We start from the raw sequence: 11,453 nt of genomic DNA on the forward strand, positions 1-11,453 counted from the left end.
CCTTCGATCGAGGTGACGTAAATGAACTAAATAAAATCCAAAAGGAACTTAAACGAGTAATACGTAAAAGTAAACTAAAGTACAAACGTGAAATAGAAGAACATTTTGTAGGTAATGATATGAGTAAGGTTTGGAGGGGAATGAGGCAAATGAGCGGATATGCAAAATCGCCACAAGGAAGTGGAATTGTGTCAAATTTGACTAAACAATATGCTAATGAATTAAATACTTTTTTTAATAGGTTCGATCGCTATAATTTTTCTGATGAACAGATCTTAATCAAAAGTAGGTTGGCCTTACCAGATGAAAGTGGTTTTGACCTTAAGACAAATGCGGATGAAGTTACCAGCCACTTTAAAGGTCTGAAAGCATCCAAATCAGCTGGACCAGACCAAATTCTACCCAAAGTTCTTAAATTATGCGCAACCCAATTGGCAGATATTTTTGTATATATTTTTAACTTGATTTTTGAAACACAAACCTTGCCAGAATCCTGGAAAACGTCATGCATCATCCCAATCCCTAAACGACAAAATATACAGTGTTATAACGATCTTAGACCTGTTGCGCTAACATCCGTCCCAATGAAAGTCTGTGAAAAGATTGTTCTAAAAAGCCTGAAACCATTAGTTGCAGATTTTTTGGACCCACATCAGTTCGCTTATCGGAGAAACAGGAACACTGAAGACGCATTAATATACAAAAATGAAAAAATGTATGCCCATCTTGACAATTGGAGAACATCCCCGTCTGTTAGGATTATGTACTTCGACTTTAGTTCAGCTTTTAATACCATCCAACCACACATTTTAATTAATAAGTTGTTCGGCATGAATATCCCCAATTTACTAATTTCGTTCGTTTTTAACTTCCTCGTTGGACGTCTCCAGTTTGTTAGGCTAAATCAAAATGTCAGATCGGACATTATTCGGACAAATACGGGAGCACCACAAGGTACTGTACTTGCACCGTTTTTGTTCACATTGTATACGTCAGATTTCCAACCTAGATTCCCGGACTGTCCAGTAATTAAATTTGCAGATGATTCTGCTATGATAGGTTTAATAAAAGAGGATGACGATACAAATTTCAAATCTGAAATAGTTAGGTTTACGAAATACTGTGATGAAAATTTCCTGGAACTTAATGTAGCAAAAACCAAAGAAATGCGAATAGATTTCCGCCGTAAAAAAAGAAGGGAAATTGAGCCTGTCCAGATTAAAGGACATGAGGTAGAAATCGTTAAAACATATAAGTATCTTGGGGTAACGTATGACAATAACTTATCATGGGGAGAGCATGTAGATCAACTAATTAAAAAATTAAATACTAGACTGTACTGTTTGAGGAAAATGAACGTTTTTAGGGTAAGGGAAGAGATACTTACTATGTTTTATTCATCTGTTATTTTTTCAATCTGGGATTATTGCCTATTAGGCTGGGGTGGGAACATAAACAAAGGAGATAAGGGCCGCATATGTAAAGTGTTAGAAAGGGCATTAAGAGTGATTGGCTCGTCGGCGCTGACAGCGGACTCAGTCTACAATTGTCACTACGGAGAACGATTGAAAAATGGTTTACAGGCGGTCATGGAGGAGGAAAGCCACCCCCTTCATTCGGATCTTCTTCGCTGCCACATTGGTAGAAGTGGTAGACTGAGGCCGGTGTTGGCGCGGACGGGTCGATACTCAAATTCGTTTCTCCCAGCTGGGATTAAAAAATTTAACGATGACTTTAAGAGGTAACTACAATAATTTTGATAACAATAATAAATAATATAATATAGTAATTAATAATGAAATATAAGATACTTTTTAAACCGTTTTGTAATGATCTGTATTTTTAACTTAAATATTTTTGAGCTGTAATTTTATGATGTACTTTTTTAATCATTGTGTATTTTTATATTGTTATTCTACATTTTATACTTTATTTTTATACGATATTTTTATACGATATTTTTATGTGATAAGTGAGCAAATGCAATTTCCAGTTTATTTGGACAATAAAAGTTATCTGTATCTGTATCTGTATCTGAAGTCATCACTAAAAAGCAGTAACATATATGTCATCGATGATCTCTGTGAGGCGGACCTAATTAAAAAACGAAGCCTGAAAGACACAATGGCCATAGCTTATAGAGAGGGGAAAAGGCCGTCCTTCAGAAATGGCAACTTGTACATAAACGGAAGTTTGCACTCTTAGGCAGGACAGTCAAACCTAACGTTATTATTATTATTTTATAACTAACATTACTTATTTAGTAGCTTTTTCTCCACATAATAATTTAAAAGATATTTTCTTTTATCACATTCGGTTAAACGTAGACGAGAGTAGACTCTGATACCATTGTTTATTAAATAACTGTTTTTTTGTTAACTTTTCCTTGTAGATTACAAATGCAACACTTTAAAAAAATTTACTCCATTAGAAGTTTGGAATATTTTAATTTACATATTAAAGGCATTTTACTTTTTTTTTCTATTTTCGTCGTTTATTTTTATTATATATGTATATATATATTTATTATTATTTGTTGTGCATGGCAATATACTCTTATGAATATATTATGTCCCTTGAGACAAAACGAACACTATATTTTCTAAAAACAATTGCTTATTAATATGATTTGTATTGTATGTAGAAACGCTCTCATGAGTGGCGATATTAATCTAAACAGATGTGCATTATGTAATGGGTACGCACATGCCCAATGTTCTTCCATAGATCCAGAATGGTACTGTACGTCATGTAATATTTCTCTACTTCCGTTTAATCATATACTCAATGATGATGAGTTTTTACATGAAATAAAACAATTTCACGTAAACCAATTTAAATACATCCATTCCTTCTACATGTAGATATCATCTCAGCGATAACTTTAATAGTTCAATTGAAAATATTAATAACAATTTTAGTTTTATTCATTTTAATTCACGTAGCCTGGTAAAAAACTTTACTGAAATAACTGAATATCTTGAAACTCTTAATCACAAATTTAATATATTATGTTTCACTGAGACCTGGTTTAGTTCAAATACTGTACATACTTTATATAACATTCCTGGTTATACATTAATTTATTGTGATAGAGTAGATAAGAAAGGTGGTGGCGTCTGTCTTTATATTATGGACGATATTAATTTTAGAATGAGAGATGATTTGAGTTCTTTAATTAATAATGAAGCTGAAAATATCTGCATTGAAATAGAATTAAAACCAAAAAATTATATTTTCTCAGTAATATACCGACCACCAGAAAAATCCATAAAAACTTTTAATTTTTTAAATTGTATATATTCAGCTAATTTATTTCCCGTAATAGACAGACCCACCCGTCTCACCCGTACATCTGCTACGTTAATTGACCATATCTACTCTAACAATTTTCATGAAAATATTTTTTCAGGATTACTGTATTGTGACATTACTGACCATTTACCTATATTTTTTATTTCTCATACATCCAAAATTTCTGGTCAGAAATAATTTCGATTACAGATGACCTGGATAAAGCTTATAATTCTTTTCACACTAAATTTATGAACATTTATGATAAACACATTAGAATATGTAAAAAAAAAAAAAAAATTTCGCAAGCAAAACAAACCATGGATAACAAATGGCATTATATACAATCTGGCAAAGCCACTGATAAAACTAAATATACTGATTATAGAAACAAATTAACTAATCTAATAAGAATAGCACGTAGTATACATTACAAAAAGCAATTTGACACACATAAAAATGATATTAAGAAAACATGGCAAACTATAAATTCAGCTCTTGGCAGAAATATAAAAAGTAAACTTCCAACATATTTTTTAGTAAACAACATAAAAATTGATGACGAAATTCAAATTGCTAATAAATTTAATAAATATTTTGTTGATACTGGCCATACACTTTCACAATCAATTAACTCATCTCATTCAAACTTTTCAACATTTTTAAACCAACCCAACAATCACTCCATGTTCCTTTCACCAATCACTGAAAGAGACATAATTAATGCAACCGAAGAGCTCAAAAATAATAAAAGTCCTGGTGTAGATGAAATACATTCCAACGTTATCATTATCATTTCGCCAACAATATACATCAATAAACTCAACCAATTCTCAACTCTTGCATGTTACCTGTGGGGTACCACAAGGGTCAATCCTTGGCCCACTACTCTTTTTAATTTACGTTAATGATCTTCCAAATGTTTCAAAATTATTTAATTTTATCTTATTTGCAGATGACACAAATGTTATTATTTCTCACGAAAACAAAAATAATCTTGTATCTATAATTAATAATGAACTTAACAAAGTGTCTCTTTGGTTTAAAGCAAATAAGTTATCATTGAATATTTCAAAAACAAATTATATTTATTTTAATATTAATAAAAAAAGTAACAAACAGCTAACAGAGCAATTATATATCAATGGCAACCAAATAAAGAGAACAGAAAACTTAAAATTTCTTGGAGTCACTATTGACTCGGAACTAAATTGGAAACCTCACATAACATATTTAACTAAAATAATCTCGAGAAACGTTTGAATTTTAAGTAAATTGAAGTACATACTTCCTTTAAACATCTTATTTTCCCTGTATAATACTCTTATTTTACCCTATTTATCATACTGCAATGTTGCTTGGGCTACAACTGTAGATAAATTTACTGGATGCTGCCCCTGGACAGGTTCTGATAACGCGAAAATTAATTCTCTCTTTAAATTACAAAAAAAGGCTATCAGAATCTGTTCGGGAGCACCTCCAAAATCTCATACTAAACCACTTTTTTATTCTCCCAATACTTTAAATATATTTGATATAAATAAACTCCAAACAGCTTTATTCATGTTCCGCCTAAATCATAATAAATTACCAACTCAATTTTTCGAAATTTTATTCATTCTTACAACACCAGATCTTCAACTGCAAAAAATCTAATATACGAAAAGCATACCATATTACTTAGAAGAACATCTTTTATTTACAATGGACCGTATATATGGAACAACTTACCGCTCAATCTAAAAGCAATAACCATCATAAATACATTTAAAACAAAATACAAACAAACACTTATTTCACAATTGCCTTAAGACTGTTTTTTTTTTTCTTTTTTGTGCCTTTTTGTTTAATTTTATTTGTCAATTTGACGAAAGAAAGAAGTTTGTTTTTGTTCTCTCACTTAAATTAAATAATTAAATATATTAATTATCTGGAGGACCAAACTTAAAGCCTTGGCTTAATGCGTCCTCCTCACACAATTGTATTTATTAATTTATGTTACTGTTCTATTGTATTGTATTGTGTGAAACAATAAACTTGAAACTTGATATTCCAAAAACACAATAGGTGCAGTTGATGGCAAGCATGTAGCGATTGACTGTCCAAAGTACAGTGGGTCTATGTACTATAATTACAAAGGCTTTCACAGCTCTGTGCTTATGGCAATCTGTGATGCCAAAGGTAATGATGCTGCAATTTTTTGGCAGTTTTTAAAGATGCCGAGTTAGGAAAGTTGAAGGTACCTGTTTCATTCCGATGTACACACAACGGTGGGGTTTCCCTAAAGAACATTGGTCAGGAAGGCAACTCTTGTTAATTATGCACTCTAATCTATAATAATGGGATTCGCGTAAATCAAACAAAAATCGGTTAAAAATAAAAATACAAAACTTAAAAATAGTATGTTACATTGAACATACCTCAATCAAATCGTGCGACAACTCATCGCGTTCTAATGGCCTTCGAACATAAATCAATCAAATCAAAGCATAAAACTTAAGTAAACTGTGGCTGATTAGCCTAAATCAATAGTTGACTCAAAATATCAAAACTCAATCACTTAAAACTTAAAAGAACCAAATGTGTGTCCCGTTGACACAAACTTATCCACAATATATCGTTATCATCACAACTTTATCGATTTAAGCATTTTTATTCACAGGTAATTACGATTTCAATCAATCGACAAATTCGACTTTTGTGTTCAATGTCAAAAAAAATTACAATTAAAAGTACTAAGAAAATCTCCTGTTTTTGTATATCAATTAATTAATGCTTGAGATTAACGACTCAAAGGTTAAACAAAATATTTTTTACAAAATGATTGTCGTTCTTTTCAATATCTCAATATATCGATCATCAAAATTCAAAATTAATCTTTATCAAAAAAACTTGTTACAAAATCAATACTTAAACATAAATTCAATTCTCTTTTATTATTAAAAAAAATTCTTGCAAAAAATTAAGTCAGTAACTCGTATTATACAAACGTTTTATGAATCGTTTTGGTGATCCACTTATCGGTATCTGTTTATCATTAATAATCTCTTTAATCAATTTATCTGTATCATTATATCTGTCAATATTCCACCAAAATTTGCGATCATTGGATTCGTGTTTTGTTTTATCAGTGTTGCGTTTGGCTAAAGTCGGTTTAGAATACGAAACTAAAACTTAGAAATGTCCTGCTTTAAATCTACCGCGGTTTAATGTCATATTTGAATCAATAGGTGCTGTCATGATTAAATTAGTTTGTTCCTTAATTTGTTCTTCTTTCATTACTTTAGTTGGATGTGTAAGGATATCGGATTGCAATTGGGCTGGTGTCCTATCATGTTCGTCGACAAATTCAACATTGGTTTCGTCATTTACTACATTAATGGTGTTTTGGATTTTCTCATTATTATCATCAGTGGGTTCATTCAACAATTGTTTAAGTTTTGGGAGACGTGTAAAATGTTTGCGTTCTTTGGGCGTTCTCATAAAAAAAGGTTTCAGTCTGTTATAATTGAATACGTCTCGAAGTATTTCTCCTTTAATCGTTGCTAGGATGTAGTGTGTTCTGTCTAATACTTCATGAATTACTAATGGTCCGACCCATTCTGCGGCGATTTTCTTTGAATTTGCCGTTAGTGATGATGATGTTGGCTTGTATATATATACGAGTTGTCCTACTGAGTAAATTGGGCTTTTTTCTAAGCGTTGGGAAATTTTTGAGTTTTGGACGTTTTGTTGTGTTCGCTGTAATTGTAGCATTGTCTGTGAAATGTTTTGAAATTTCTTCTTGAGGTGTTCAAAGTATTCTTCATAGGAATGAGACAATCCTGAAATAGGGTTAAATGCTAATAAGGTCAAACTTGGAGGTTGACGGCCAAAAACTAATTCGTAAGGGGAGTGGTTTCCTTGATGTGGGAATGAGAAAGAATTATAAGCATAACATGTTGTTGATACAAATCTAACCCAATCTGTTCCGAATTGGTTAAGGTTGACCTTCAACAGGTCCGATATGGTGCGGATATGACGTTCAACTTGTAAACTACCGTGATTATGGACACTGATGATTTTCCTATCAATGTTAAGGGTGTTAATAATTTTCCTGTAAGGGAGGTTGCTGCATCTGAAATAAGACGAGATGGGGGTACAAAAATACTGATTACCTTTTGAATTAGTGCTTCACAAATAGTTTCGGCATCAATGGATTTCAAAGGTACACAAATCAAAAATCTAGTAATTTCATCACATACTACCAAAATATGTTTAAAACCTGAAGGCGATGTTGGCATACTCTTGAAATCTAGACTGAGTGTATGAAAGGGACGGTAAGTTGCTGGTACTTGATCGTGTAAAGGACGTAATTTATCGGTTTTGGGGCGAAATTGTTGACATCTAAGACACGCTTGAGTATAATTGTTGACTTTCTCGAACATGTAAAATAATTTCCTAATAGTTAGATAAGTACGCATCGTACCTTGGTGACTACTTAACAAATTGTTGTGATACTGAGAAATAATAGACTCGGCTAAGTTTTCAGGAACAGCTAATTGCAATACAAATTCTTGGAAAAATAAACGGAATAGTAAACCGTTGCACAATATGTACTGCTCCGACTTATTCTGAACTGCACGAGCTGCTTTCTTATCAGCTGGAAGGATATCATGAGCTAAATAGTCGTAAACTGGCTTAAAAAATGGTGAAGTTTCTTGTTCAACACGTAATTGTCTAACATCTACTGGGAGGTTGTAATCTCTAATTATCTTTCTTTGAATAACATCCATTAATCTATCTAAGTCTTGTTGTTTTGGGATGTGTGCTGATTTGGGATGTGTGCTGATTTAAATTCAGTTATGTTGGGTACTAGTTGTTTGGGCGATATATACAATTCAACTGGTACATTTCGATGTGTAGTATCTTTGCTTTGCTTATTTTTGTCTACTAGTCGTTCCTCTGGAGGTTGTCGAATGTTTACATTACGTATTGGGGGTGGTGTTACGATAGGTGGCGTTATGACAGGCGGTGATCGATGTGCATTTGAAGGTCAGGTATATTTATTTTCATTTTCCTGATATCGTCTTCTGTCGTGATAAGAGAACGGTATTCATTTGTTGTGTTTAATTGAATGTAGCTGAAAAACAGGTAACCACAGGTAACGGTGAAATATGTCAAACAGTGGAAAGCATGACGTTATTGTTACTGGAGCTGGCATAAGTGGCTTAGCTGCTGCCAAATTTCTTCATGAGCAAGGGTTAAATGTTCTGTACATACACCCTGAAGGAATCCAAAACGAAGTATGTCGATGTAGGTGGGTCCTACATTGGCCTAACACAGAACAGAATCATACGTCTCGGTAAGGAACTTGGGGTTGGTAACTACAAGGTAAACGAAGAAGAAAAAAGTATATTGCTGCTGAAGGACAAAGTACGGACCTTTCGAGGGTCTTTGCCAAGTATCCACAACCCATTTTTGGTCATGGACTACATCAGTAACTGGAGGTTATTTGATAAACTTGCAAAAGAGATTCCATTGGAGACACCATGGAAGTGTGAACATGCACTGGAATATGATAATCTGAGTGTAGAGAATTGGATGGATAAAAACTGTTGGTGTAGCTTTACTAAGGAAGTGACGACGATGTTTGTACGATTGGCCTTTGCAACAGAGCCTAGGGACCTGTCATTTCTGTGGTATATTAAGTGTGGTGGAGGTCTTCTTCGCTTCATCAGTAGGTTTATGTAGGTCAGGTATATTTATTTTCATTTTCCTGATATCGTCTTCTGTCGTGATAAGAGAACGGTATTCATTTGTTGTGTTTAATTGAATGTAGCTGTAAAACAGGTAAAAACAGGTAACGGTGAAATATGTCAAACAGTGGAAAGCGGACAAGAAAGGAAAATGATTGGAGGATCACAACTAATTAGTCAAAAGATTGTCAAAACATTAGGCAATCGTGTTCTTTTATACTGTAAAGCGTTCAATTCTGAGTTGATTACATTGAACAACTGGATGGAGGAGGAGTTTTCAGGAGGCTGTTACATGGGTGCCACGCCACCAGGGGTTCTAACTTCATACGGAAAGGTTTGACACAAGCCTGTTGATAGGGTATATTTTGCTGGAACAGAAACCGCCACTGCATGGTCAGGCTACATAAAGGGTGCTGTTCAAGCAGGTGAACGTGCAGCTCGTGAGATCTTACATGCTGTTGGTAAGATAAAAGCTGACCAAATATGGGTAGATGAACCGCAGTCAAAGGAGATTCCAGCTTTACCTTTTGAAACAAGTGTCGTAGAGAACATGATTCCATCTATTCCGGGTTTTCTGAAGTTCTGTACTGCGACAACTTCCGTGGCTATATTTACCGAGACAAGATAATTGATGCTTTTAAATAAAGCATAGAGATAATTTCTCTTTGAGTGAAGTAGGAAATAGAAATAGATAGAAATTTATTAGAAATCGAACTTGGTATATTAGGTATGTGATAATACAGTAATTTTAACATATGCCCGGGTCTTCCACCATGTAATATATTGTGTGTTGTGAGGTTTCTGACTTGTAATGAAGACTCTATTCGCTTGACTGTAGTAACACATATATTGTTTATTCAATAATACTTGATGATACAATAATAATACAGTACAATATACAACTATAAGGAACAGAGGATCAGTGATGCTGTCGGTGAGATGCGAGTGTAGGTGTTCTTCTGGAGAAGTGGCTGTGAGGTGTGTCTGGGCTCTTCTGAAACTTGGGGGTATATTGGCTCAGTTCATTAGCATATGTCAATTACGTAATCTTAGAGGTTACTGATTGGTCCTAAGTTGATCCAGGTGTATTTAAGTGGGAGTGATTGATCTTATCTGGGGAGGTTACAATGATAAATTGGCCCTGTCGAATCTTTTACTTTTACTTACTTTTACTTTTGGTATTTAATTATGAACTAAATAGATTAAATGTACTTTTGAAACATCTGGACAAACTCTCCTCGGGACTTTCTGGGCCAAGTTTGTGAACTTATTTGAATTCTAATACAAAGGTTGATTTCTTAATTATAAAGGTATATCATTATATAAACAATCAACATTTCAAAGAAACCAACATTCTTTTGTTCGCGTCGCGAAAATTAACTTTTGCAACAAGATGTACAAAGTTTCTTTGTAAGCAATTAATATTATTATGTAACTCATTCAACATGCCTTCCAAGGTGGAGCTGGAGATCTGATGGAGGCTGTCCAAAGCTATAGATACAAAAACATAAAGTCTTACAGAAATTGAAAGAGAGAAAAAAAATGCATGATGCATTAAAGAAAAGCCAGGGTGGAATTGGCTTCCTCCTTCAACAAAGCATCAAAATTATTAATGATAACCTATTTGACTCAAAGTCAGATGATCTAGAAAGACTTTGGATTAAAGTTCAATTAACCAGTAATACCGATTCTATATATTCCTTATGTGTAGTATACTTTCCTTGTGAAGGTACAAATAGACAATTATCATCTGAGCTCTATTCGCAACTACTATCAGAGATACTTTCAATCCAAAACCAAGACCAAAATTCAAAATTAATTGTACTAGGAATCCTTCAATGGTAAAATTGGCAATAACATTTTACAAGGAGATGTGTTACTAAACAATAATGGTAAAGGCCTGTTGAATTTAAGCGAGGACAGTAATCTTATTATATTAAACAGTAGCACAAAATGTAGTGGTAAATTTACCTGGGTAAACGGTAACTCATGCAGCATTTTAGACTACATTCTAGTATCAGAAAGAAACTTAGGAAGTGACCACAATGTACTATTGTTAGAACTAATTGGTGATAGTAATTTAGAAATAAACAATAAGAAACAAAAGGTGATTAAAAACAATAAAGTTACTTGGAATATAGATAAAAATACTGACTGGGAACCTTTCAGGAAAGAAATTAAAACAAATTTGAAAACTGGGACACCTCAAATTTAAACGCAAATGAAGCATGGAGGATATGGAAAAATAATTTAATTACGGTAGCAGAAACCACATTGGGTCATAAGAATAATAATAAAAAACGTAATTGTTGGTATGATGAAGAAATTGACAGTTGTATCAAAAAAAGGAAAGATGCTTGTAGATCCCATAGAATCTACCAAAAAACGAAAAATAATAATACATTTAAACAAGAGGTATGC

The 11,453-nt window shown here is 33.1% G+C and overlaps 1 pseudogene; it reads left to right on the forward strand.

Moving 5' to 3' along the window:
* The first annotated feature begins 8,336 nt into the window (after positions 1-8,336).
* On the forward strand, positions 8,337-9,660 carry LOC140046591 (amine oxidase [flavin-containing] B pseudogene; annotated as a pseudogene).
* Positions 9,661-11,453: the final 1,793 nt, after the last annotated feature.

This window comes from Antedon mediterranea, chromosome 4, assembly GCF_964355755.1.
Source record: "Antedon mediterranea chromosome 4, ecAntMedi1.1, whole genome shotgun sequence".
NCBI classification, from domain to species: domain Eukaryota; kingdom Metazoa; phylum Echinodermata; class Crinoidea; order Comatulida; family Antedonidae; genus Antedon; species Antedon mediterranea.